We start from the raw sequence: 12815 nt of genomic DNA on the forward strand, positions 1-12815 counted from the left end.
CTTTTTCTCTATTTCTTTCAAGGCAAATCAAAGTCCTTTGCATTTTGCCTTCTCATTTTAATATAGACAATGCTTTAAGGTTATTTTATGTACAAAAATTTATTCTCTATCATTTTAACTACTAGGTCATTTTAGGTTCAATTAACGGGAAAAATGAGTCTTTTTGGGCAGAAGGGCAACTTGGTTTAACGAATTTAAAATATAGAAAATATTCAGTATATTTCTAGAAATACAAGGGTACGCTGGTTAATATTGGCAAAACTCGAGGTAAAATTGTTATTTTTCCTTTTTTTTAGTCAATCATTAACTTTTGTTTTCATGGTATTAAAATCGTTTGATTGATAAATGTTTATTATCATTTAAAAATTTATTGGAAGAATTTTGTTTTTTGAAAAAGCAAAATGTTGCTATATGTTATTAGCATCAAAAGCCAAAACATCATGAATAATGCTTGGAGGGATAGGATCCCACTCCAAGGAATCAGACATAGAAGCAGCTACCGTTGCTAAGTAATGATCACTGATTCGTTGATTTTCTAATAAAACTAATAGAAATGGATCTGAGCTCATCAAGTAAGGCTTTACAATCCTTAGGTAAAACATCAAAATAAGAGTTGTCCTTAGAAGGTTGCTGTAATGCTTGTATTGCTAATAAGCAGTCACTTTCAACGTCAACACTTAAAGTACTATCAACTTGCTGTATCCAGCTTAGTGCTTCCCTCATCCTAATAACCTCTAACATATGAGCACTTATCGAACTATTCACCAGCAGACACCTCCCCCCTAAATACCTAGCCTAACTATCCCTAAGAATGAAACCAACCCTTATTGTCTTATTGTGCATATCTCAAGATGCATCAAAATTAAGTTTTACCCTACCTAGTACTGAAGGGATCTTATTCACAACCCCTATAACAATATACTTTCTAAATGTCCTCCTTGTAGTATTCGTCGTCCTTCATTCATGTGCAACATTGTTTGCTCGATGTTGGATAGTTATAGCTGGTACCACTCCATTATTCCACGCATGCTTATTTTTGTTAAACCAAATCTCCCATGTAATGAGGAAGATTTTGTTTAACTGGTCCTTAGAGCATCTATTGCAAATCGATGCCATCCAATCTTGCACCATGAAAGTTCCACTCCACCAACCAGTATCTGTTAAGCTCCAATCCTGACAGGCTATAGGACAGTTCCAGACTGTATGCATCTCAATCTCCTCGTCAACTCCATAGAGCGGGCAATCCATAGAAACCTCCACCCTCCTTCACTTCAAGTTTGATAGAACCAGAAAGCACCCCAATAGTAGACGCCAAATAAAATTTTTAATCTTTTCTGGAATATAAGATCGCCATATAGCTCATCATGTATCTACTCTAGCTAATGATTAAACATTATCTCCATCCTATAGCCTTATATACCCACTTTTAACAGTGTAGATTCCAAAAGATTTCCACCACTTATTCCACACATCCTCTGACTCGATATTGCTAAGGGTATCTACTTTATCGAACTCACCTCTTTAGGGAAAATAGCATCGTTAAGCACTCCTCATCCCATGCACATTGGTTTACCATCATTAAATCGCTTACCACCATATCCTCCATCCTTGTATTGTTCACATATTGAATATAAGGAGAGTTTACGTTCGGCAACCATGACATATTATAAACCGGTGCTGATCTTCCATTTTCGATTCGTTGGACACATCCTTGATGAAGAGAAAAAAAATGCTTGCATGTATGCTCTACCAAATATAGCTTGGGTTTTGACCAAGCTCAACACCTAAAACAGAGGAATCATGATAGTATCTTGTCTTAAATAATTAAGAGACTATGGAATCTTGGTACGTCAATAAGCGCACAGCCTGCTTAGCTAATTAAAGCGATATTGAAGTCTCTTAAAACTTTGAATCAAATACCCCCTACATCCTTTTGTTGGCATAATTTCTTCCAGGAAAACCAATGAAGTCCTTGCCTAGTTCCTCCATCATTTCGCCACCAAAAGCAGTTCATGGCTTTTTTTTAATAGAAGCACAAATATTTAAAGGCAGTAAGAACACATTCATAAGGTAATTAGGGACTGCCTGCATAATTGACTTCAACAAAATTTCTTTCCCCGCTCGAGAGAACATCTTGCTCTTCCATCCTCCTAATCTCTTTAACATTTTCTCGATCACACATGAGAAAACTTCACTTTTATTTGAACGTTACTCTTGGTTCATATATAAAAATACGTAGAATAAAAATATGTATATATGTAGAAAAAAAAATATTAACTGAGCAGTCTTGAGTAAAATAATCTAGTCAAAATGAATTTTAAAAAAAAAAAATCAAAACTTACAAAGTTTACATCACATCACTTAATTGTCTCCACTATAGTAATTAGTGCCATAATTTCAAACATAAAAAATATATGGGCTCCGTGTTATTCCACATTTTTTTTTCTATCAGCTGTAGTTGAAAGTCATCAAGGGCGGTAAAATTCATTATAGAGTCCATTAAAGATGATACAACTTGCAAGAGGTAGAATATAAATTAGGGATAATTATATTATTAGTGTTTGAACTTTCACATTTTTTCTATTTTGGTGTTTCAACTGAAAACGGCAATGATTAAGTGTCTAAACTTATAAAATGTAGCAATTGGGTGTCTCCGATTGACTGACGTGGATAACCGTAAAACTGATTATTTATGAATGGGCCCAATTTTAATTGCATGGCAGCTTAGTTGGCGTTAAATAGCCGAAATATCTGCCAAATAAGCCATTGCTTAGCTGGACAGGACTGAAAATTTCCATTTTAACCTCAATTTATTATTTGCCCATCGACCTCCTCTTCTTCTCTTCTAACGCTAGGGTAAAACCAAAAGAGAAAAACTGGTTTTTAACTTTCTGAAACATCAATATTAAAATAAAATAAAGGAAAGGGAAAGTAAAGCCAAAAAATTACAAGTTTTCTAATACAGAGAAAGATAACGCGAATAAATTAGGATAGTAGCTGTCGGTTCTTTTCCATTTCTTGCTGCATCTGATCTCAACCGTCTGTCTCCTCTACGGCAGTGGCTCACCTCGCTTCTCCTTCGTTCAATTCCCCGATCTCTGATGATGTTCTTCTTGTATTGAGATTCTACTTCAGTCGTTTCTCTATGTGTTTTCCAAGAAAAAAAATGGTAGGAAAATAATTGACAACTAATTATTATCATTTTCCTTGTCGACCAAACTGTGAAGTGATCCTCTTGCACTTCTGCGAAAGCAGTTAACCATTTTTTTTTTTTTTTTTAATTTTTTTGAGGAATTTATCCTTTTTGCAAAGCAATAATTTTTTTTTCCTCGAGAAAGATAGTATTTTTCAATAGAATTCCATCAAAAGCAAATTGAAAATAATTCTGGATTATTATGGATGTGATTATATTATGTTAGTGTATTTTTACTCTAATTTTTGAAATTCATTTGCACCATTGATGAGATGATATTTCTTAATTGTTAAAGCTAAAATTATTTGTTCGGAATGAGTGAAGGGATTCTATTTGGCAATATTAAGTTACTCATTGTCGATTAATTTGTTTAAGGACTTTATATTTCTTTTATTATTTTTTTATAGTAAGGGATACGATATGATATGATGATTTAGATAGTTTACTAGTAATTTTGCACCTACATTCTTGATGTATATTTGTTATTTTCCCTACACTTTTGCTTCCTATACTTTTCATGTCCCATTACTCACCTAGGCTTGGCTTGGCTTTGCTTTCCCTTTTCAAAAAGTTAAAAGGACACTTTCTCTCCTGGTTTAACACTGGCGTTGGAAGGAAAGAGAAGGAGCTAGCTGGGGAAGCAATAAATTGAGGTTAAAATAGAAATTTTCAGTCTTTTCCAGCTAAGCAATGATTTTTTTAGCAGATATTTCAGAACACTAATTAAACTGCCACGTAACTAAAATTGACGCCACTCGTTATCATTTTCGTTGAGACATTAAAATAAAAAAAACATGTGAATATTCAGACACTAATGGTATAATTTTTCCAATAAATTACAATTAAATGTTTTATATATATAGAAATTGAATCTCGAACTTTTAAATCTCAAAGTTACCACTAGGCCAGGATATCATTTGCATATTATTCCACATATTCTACCCTTATTTGGCATCATATTATAATATTTTATTATCAAAGGTATTTGGCTATATAATAATCTATATGATTGAAAGATTTAAAATAATTAAATATTTAATAGTGGTAGAAAATTGCTTCAATCGGAATCTGCAGTCAATTAAAGTTTCTTTGTTGACGTGTTAATACAACCTTATAACTGAAATTCCACATCCTAACATTAATTTATCTAAAATAACAGGTATTTGAGATAAAATAGGTTATCTTCAACAGTTGTAATTCTCTAAAAGGGTTTGGATTTTTTTTTTTTTTTTGGCTGTTAGAGTTAAAAAATAATAGAGTTTTGTAACTAAATAAATCAACAAAATTATCATAAGTTAATGGTTGTGTCTGAATGAATTTTTTTTAAGCTGCAAAATTGTCATGTACAATAATAAAATAACACTGTACACCACTTCTTCGTTATTTAAAAATTAACGTTTTTAATTTTTAATCATTCAATTCAATAGGCCGTTAGTTCTGGACTCAGTCAAGACAAATAATCTGTAAATCCCTTTTGCGATTTTAAGGGTATAATCTTTCATAATGCCTTATTTTCATAGTAATTTTTAACATTATTAAATCGTTATTAATAATAAATAATTAACAAGAAAGAAAGTTGTTAATTCTATTAGGTATATGGTGATCAACTTTAATTAAAGATATTCAGTTATTTACGAGATGCCATGAAGCATGAATTATGATTCTGAAAGTGATTTTTGGATTCAAAGCAGATAATTTTGAACATGAGGGACTTTTTTGCCTGTAAAGGCAATAAAGAGTATGTGTAAAGGTTGTGAAGAGATATAGTTCAACTTAGGATCTTGTGTTATAGGGACATATTATAAAAGATGAGATTGACCCCTTACTGTGTTTGCCATTGAAGAGGATGGTCCTTTTCCCTCTTTTTCTTTTCAAGTCGTGCTATGAGTTTATGGCATATTCGAGCTATATATATAGGGATGGCCAATAATTGGTAAACAATATAAATCAAACCGAATCGAAAATTTTCAATTGGAATTGTTTTAGATTATGTTCAAATTTTTAAAAATTATAAGAATCAAACTGATTTAATTCAAAAAAATAAATTGAAATTAAAAATAAAATCAAATTAAACCGGTTTAATTTCAGAGCATCTCTCTTTCAAAGAGGCAGCGAGAATTCGACTTTCTTTGGAAGTAAGGTACAACGAAAGAAAGTTGATAATAGATTATTAATAAGTCTGGAATTGATTCTTCTTGGGTTGATACTCGAATGGTTAATGAGATTTTAATTTGATTTAATCAATATTTTAGTTTGACGTTATCTAATCTTTCTTTAAAAAAAATCGATTTTTGGTTTGGACGGATTTGATTCCCTCGTATCACTTCAAAAATCTTGTTTCTCCATAATTTGAGACAATGGCAAATATTCCTCTCGGTTGTGTCCACGGCTTTCACGCGGCAGATAAATTCGTTTTATTATCATAATATCGGTTTCTAATTGTTCCCTTTCCTAAGAGAATAAAATCATCAAAATCATGTTACTTTTTTTTTTTTTTTGAATTATTAAGAAAAAAAAGATAAATATTTCAAGTATGGGCAAAAAGAATATCCCTTATTGAAAATATAATAATTGAGAAGTATAATCCTTTATTTAAAGAATTAAGTATGTAGTATTTTTCCTACGATATTATAGATTTATCTTTGAAAAATAAACAATTACAACTTGTATTCTGATTTTTCTTTCAATTCATTTTAACTAAAAATATTTTTAAGCTAAATTATACGTTAAATTAAATCCATCTCCAACCCACTCGGCTAGAACTAAATCTTGCTTACCCGGATCAGCCTACTAAGAAGTAAAATGCTGCCAACGAGTATTTGTTTCATCTATGAAGATTAAAGTCTCGACCTCACTTAAAGGAAAAGAATATTGAACCACTCATCGCAACACTCGTTGTTGATAACAAGGAAACTCTATTTAATTATGGGAAATACATAAATTTACTCTTATATTTTTTTTTTGTGAAAAATTGTGAAGTTGTAAATTTTTGAAATGCACCGTTTTTAAAGTTATAAATTTTACTTAAGATTATACATTTTTCACTCTAATAACAATTATTTTTAGGATCTTTGGCTTTCATGTGATAAAATATTAATTTAATGTGTGATTACTACAACTTGTAACAATAATTTTCATATTTTCAACTATTAAATAAGTATTTAATAGATTTTATTTTCCATGTTGGAGTAAATATAATGATTTTGTAATTTTTTTTTTTTGAAAATAATGATTTTACAATAATTTTTTTTGAAAAATAATTATTTTGCAATAATTTCAATAGGGGAATTTTATAAATTAAAAAGTTCATGAAAGTAAAAGTTAAAAATACATTTAATCATTTAACTAGGGGTTAAATATTCAGTTAGAAACATGACACTTAAAATGCAATATCTCAAGACACATATAAATAGACATACAGAAGAGACCTTAGAGAATGCTATAAGACTCAGATTTCTGTAAATGTGAATGACTCCAAATTTTAGAATGGAGGCTTTAGTTTTTCCATCTACATCTACAGTAATCTTTTTTTTTTTTTTTTTTTTTTTCTGGAAGGAAAAATGCTTGTGCATTTACCAGCGAACGGTATAAATTTAAAAACATTTTTCCCATCAGAATATAGGTCATATAAGCATTAAGGGATACCCTCTTAAACATTAAAACAAACATCTCTATAAGAGATTTTAGCAAGACGATAGCACCTAAATTAGTTTGTCCAAGCAACAGAAATATTTATCCCACGTGCAAAGATAATTTTTATAATTCTGGATAATATAACCAAACTCGGAAAAGTTGTGGACTAAACTTGAATTAAGAGCATGAACAACAAATATAAGAATCTGTACAAAAGCAATCTGGAGAAAACAAAATTAGTATCGGCCCAAACAAGAGCCCAAGCAATTACAACGATTTCTTCGGCCTTATTTGAGTTATTAGAATTAAGTTCCTGCAAAAAAAGAAGTCTTTAAAAGAGCAATTGTCATTAGTTGGTAAATAATCTCCAAGTTCCCAAATAACCCTCACCTTATTACATCAAAGCAGACTGTGATCTAAATCCTCTCTAGCAATAACAATTTTTAAGATTTTTGGTTTTTATGTGCAAAATCTAGATTTGATGTGTACTTAGTACAACTTGACAATAATTTTCATATTTTTAACTATTAAATTAAATAAGTATTTGTAACATTTAATTTTATAAGTTGGAGTAAATATAATAATTTTGCGAGAAATCATTTAATAAGAGCAATTTTATGAATTAAAGTGTTCAATATGCTAAAGTAAAAGTTAAAGATACTACAAGAATTTTCAAATAAAATACAAAGGTGAATTTAAGAATCAATCTCATGCAGCCTAATTCTGATTGACTATGTTGTATTTCTTCTACTTGCTTTAGTTTCATGTTGCGTTGCTTGCCATAGCCTTTATATGGATTGGATCAGGTTTATCCATTGCTTCATTTTGTCGGTGCTAGTACATGTATGTTGTTAGTTCCTTTATTCTTACAAGAAGAAGTTGTAATAAAAAAATGACCCTTAAGTTTTGAAACTAGAAATTTCTTATTCATTGGCAGCAATCTTAGAGTATGTTCAGCAAAATTCATTATTTTAGTAGTTGTTACGTCAAGTGGTTGTGGAATAAGAAATTCAGAATAAAGAAGAATGTGTACTTGAATAGGAAATTTTGGAGCAAGTACAAGTTGAACCAGAAGAAGACATGGCCGACTACTAGCATATGAAAGAGTTTGCAAGGCCAATCATTGGCAATGTAACTTCTTGTATGCATTTGGATGAGCAGCCCGGATTATGAGGCGAAGAACGCCATCTTTTTATGGTCTTACTATTAAGGATCCATTAAATTTCATTCATGAATTTTATGCTATTATTCAAACTTTTTGTTTGCAGGGTTTAATGAAAGATCAATTGAAAATGAGATGCTTTTGTTACACACTCAAGGATAAAGCTAAGGCTTAATTAATGAGTTTACTTGCAAATTCATCAAACAATTGGGAAGAAGTTTATAATAACTTTATGAGAAAATTTTATTTCAACCAAAAGACTTCCGAGTTGCATATATTTTCATTGGCGGAAGAAGAACCTTTTCATGAAGCTTAGGATAGATTTAAGTTTTACTCATCCAATATCCACATATCGATATCCATTAGAGTTGCTTAATCAATTCTTTTATAATGGACTAATCCAACAATCTTAATTGATTGTTGATTATGCAGCAGGTGTGCAATGGGAAAATTCAAGCAATTAATAATTTGTTTGAGATATTAAGAGCAAATCTCCAATGAAAGAGTGTAAGGAGTAAGGAAGCCAAAATCAATATGTGAGGTAAGTGCAAATTAATAGATTGCATCTCAAATTGTTGAATTAAAGAAGCAAGTTAAGTTTCTAACTGTAAATGGAACTTAAGTGCGCCAATTACGGCAACAATTCAAATTATGGCAACAATTCACCCAAAATAATGTATGATTCAAAAATCATTAAAAATCCAAGGATTTGTATAATAGTTTCATATACAGAACAAAAGCATCCAACACTAATTGCACACTAATTTGTCTTAGACTATTGTGTTGGCAGCACATCAGAGATCGGTTGACTGGTACTTGCCCCCTTACAGTTTTTTGCTTCTTTGTTTTCTTATGTTTAGATCCTTTCTCTTTTTGCCTCTTATTCTTTTATGCCTTTGGAATAACAAGATTTGACAAATGTCAGAAAAGTGTGGTATGAATAAAAAACGTAGAAGCTCATAGCCTTCAGCTTGTACCTGTAGTTGTGATCTAGTGATATAGCCTTCAAGTTGAGGTTAAAATTTCATTTCAGCTTGTACCTTTTAGTGAAGCCTTCCGCTTTGTCAGTCATGAACCTGGGTTCTGGTTCATTAATCTGCCTTCTTCTCCCTTTGCTTGCAATAGGATGGAATAGAATTTCTATTGAAGTATGAGCTGTAAAACATGAAAAATCAGTTCATGCAGTCTTCCCAATAAACAAAGCTCCAAATGGGGAATTCAAGCCATATTAATTAGAATCAATCAAGATTTTCAAAGAGACAAAGTATAAGATGTAAATTTACTAATATTGATAACTTTACCTCCAAATGGGGATTTCAAGCCATATTAATTGCTACAATTGTTAATTCAATCAAACAATTAAGGATTTGATTTTATTAACTAGCACCTATCACTCTAAATTAACTAAATAACTGGCCAATTTACCTCGTTAAATAGAACGACAATATCCATCATAACCGTTAATTGCAAGAGATAAACAAATATTGAAGAATTAAATGAGTAAGAAGAAGAACAATTCTCACAACACTTTGACAGACCTAAGCACTTGATTAAACCTTAAGCTGGAATAAAATGAACTTAGTTACGTACGTCCATTTTCGAATTTATAAAACTAAAGAAAAGAATATTGTAGAAAACTTAGCTGCCCCTATACTAGCCGCTCCTCCCTTTTATAGAAGAAAAGAGAGGATTATTTCAAAGGAAATCAAGAAAAAATATATTTACAATCAAATCAAACTAACAAAATAAAATCTCATGATATTCTACTCTTCAAATCAACCAAGACCTTTGAATATGTCTTCCAAAAAGAAGACAGCAGCCCCTTCAACTTTGACTTAGTCAACTTTAGCCAATACTCCAATAAATTTGTCAAAACAATACCTGATATCTAATTAATCACATAAGCAAACAAACTCACCAAAAACACCAAATCATATGATAAAATAATCAACATTCCCACCTGTTATTTAATAAAATTAATAAAACAATCAAATTCCCCCACACTTAATATTTACTTATCCTTAAGGAAAACTCAACCTACTCAAAGGAAAATTCACCCAACTGTTCACAACCCTTACAAGAACATCTTTAGAAAAAACAATCTTAATTATAAAAGCAAAGTTAAGTTGAATAAGCATATCTGAAGTCCATAGAGAATAAAGAGTTGAATTTAAATTCTTTCTAACACAAAAGATAGGCTTGAACATTGTTATTTAAAATATGCAATTTTAAGTTCCATACAATTAAACCATTACTTGAAGAATTATTTGATAACCTGCGAGGTCACCGAAAATCTTGCAAATGACTGAAATGTTAAATAGGAGTGCTGAATTTTTATTATTGTTTAATTACGTTTGAGCATTATTGTCTTGCCTGAGATGTAATCATCCTTTCGACGCGACGACGAATACTGGTGATTCGCGTACCCGGCTACTTAGAGTCACAAACTCAAGTGCCTACTAGCACTACTCTTTATCCATTACCAGACATCGGAGTAGCCCAATTGCTCATTTTATTATTTTTTTTTTGATTTTTAGTAATCTTAAATTCAAAAGTAAACACACGCAATGCTCATTTTTGTGCCCAAGCAGTTTATACAAGAATTCTAAAGGTAATGGTTATGAGTTACAATCAAGCAATTTTAGAATTGTCCCCATTATTAATTCAAGCCTCAAACATTATGTCAAAGAGAATGACTAAATTCAACAATTTATTCTAAACCGACAAGAGATAAAAACAATCAAGTTAAATTTGCTAAACTAATTAAGAGAGTTTTTCAATTTAATTCAAAGGATTGTTCCTAGTTAAGACAAAAATTCCTAAAGTTTACCCATCAAAATCTCAGCCACCCAAAATCAGATCAAATCAAATTTCAGCAAAAATTAGAACAAACTACTCAGTTTATAATAATACCCAACACATATTGCTGTTAATTCTGAAAATACCCAACAAAATTTAACCAAGAATTCAGAAATCCAACCCAAATTGCAGCAAAATCAGCACCAATTCTCTTCCCCCACACTCAATTTACATTGTCTAAATGTAAACCCAACACAAACCCAAGCAAACAAAAATAGAAATTGAAAAATATGTTCAAGAAAACTTACCTAAACTGCTGGATTTACGTTCTGAATCAGAACAGGTTACGGGTGCTATTTGGTACGAACTTGTTGAACACCATTACTTGACCATGGAGGACTAGACAGCTTGAAACAGGTGCGTTTGGTACTCTCTTCGAACCTCATGAACAATCTAGAGGTCACATTGAAACAACTTGGTTTGGAAGACGAGAGGTTTGAAGATGAATGACGACAACGACACAAATGAATCTCGCTTTTCCTTCTTTTTTTTATCTCAAAATTCTTTTTATCCTTTTAACCTACCCTGTAAAGTTGTTGTAACAAGGTGAGTTAAAAATAAAAAAAACAAAAGCAAATAAACAAAAATAATTTTTTTTACAGACTTCCCACTCTCAAACCTGAACTGTAGGAATTTCCAATGAAACTTCCTCGATTCTAACAGCTCGAGTCCCCCTCATAAAACTGTTTCAATCGGTGCCCATTAACCTTAAAAATTTTATTAGTCTCTAAACTCTAAATTTCTACTGCACCATAAGCAAAAATATTGATAACCACAAAAGGTGCGATCTATGTTAACCTTAATTTTCCAGGAAACAATTTCAGTCTTAAATGATAAAGTAAAATTTTCTGGCCAATTAAAAATTGCTTCCTTGAAATTGAATTGTCATGGAAGGCCTTAGTTTTCTCTTTGTAAATACGAGAACTCTCATAAGCATCATTTCTAATCTCTTATAGCTCCTGCAATTGCAACTTCCTACGCTCACGAACAGCATCCATCCACATATTGCACTTCTTTACAGCCCAATAAGCTCAATGCTCTAATTTCATAGGTAAACGACATGGTTTTCTAAAAACCCATTCGATATGGAGACATTCATGTAGGTGTCTTATAGGTTGTGCAATAGGCCCACCGAGCATCATCTAAATGTAAAGCCTAATCCTTCTGATTAGGACTCATTGTTTTTTCCAGAATTGACTTAATCTCCCTATTCGACACTTCCGCTTGCCCACTTGTCTGAGGATGGTAGGCTGTAGAAGTTCGATGAGTAACTCCATATTTCTTAAAGAGAGCTGCCATCGTCTTATTACAAAAATGTGTTGCTCAATCACTGATGATAACTCTAGGAGTTTCGAAGCTGGCAAAAATGTTAGACTTCACAAAATCTATAACATTTTTAGCATTATCATTTTGACTAGCCTTAGCTTCCACCCACTTAGAAACATAATCAACAGTAAGCAATATGTAAGTATAGCCAAAAGAAGAAAGAAAAGGACCCAAGAAGTCTATACCTCACACATCAAAGATTTCACAAATCAAAATAGGACTAAAGGGCATTTAATCTATGTCCTAAATTTCAAATTCTTTGACAATTAGCATAAGCTTTACAAAAAATGTATGAATCACGAAATAATGATGGCCAATAAAATCCACATTCAAGAACCTTACGAGCTGTTCGCTTAGGTCCAAAATGACCACCACAAGCATAAGAATGAAAAAAATTTAAGAATAGACTCAACTAGGCATGGCCACCGGTTCGGTTCTAACCAGAACCGAACAGTACTGTAGACGAACCGGAACCGGATCGAAACCGGCGGTTCATAACTTTGAACCGGAACCGGCGGTTCAAGGGTCGGTTAAGGTTCATGTGGATGTTAAAATATGAACCTGAACCGGCGGTGAACCGGCGGTTCCGGTCCGGTTCGAACCGGATACACAAAAAATTGTAGCTTAAAATTTTTATAAAAA

General features: G+C 31.8%; 1 long non-coding RNA gene across 1 annotated transcript; it reads right to left on the reverse strand.

Annotated features, from left to right (window-relative positions):
• Window positions 1-8581: 8581 nt before the first annotated feature.
• Window positions 8582-11481, reverse strand: LOC105650402 (uncharacterized). The gene is made up of 4 exons (XR_005177937.2): window positions 11467-11481; window positions 11096-11372; window positions 8966-9143; window positions 8582-8882 (listed from the first exon to the last, which is right to left on the reverse strand). It is a non-coding gene; the product is annotated as an uncharacterized LOC105650402 (long non-coding RNA).
• Between the last annotated feature and the right edge of the window lie 1334 nt (window positions 11482-12815).

The sequence above is a fragment of the Jatropha curcas genome, chromosome 4, assembly GCF_041381405.1.
Source record: "Jatropha curcas cultivar XTBG-Jc1 chromosome 4, XTBG_Jcur_1.0, whole genome shotgun sequence".
In the NCBI taxonomy this organism is placed as follows: domain Eukaryota; kingdom Viridiplantae; phylum Streptophyta; class Magnoliopsida; order Malpighiales; family Euphorbiaceae; genus Jatropha; species Jatropha curcas.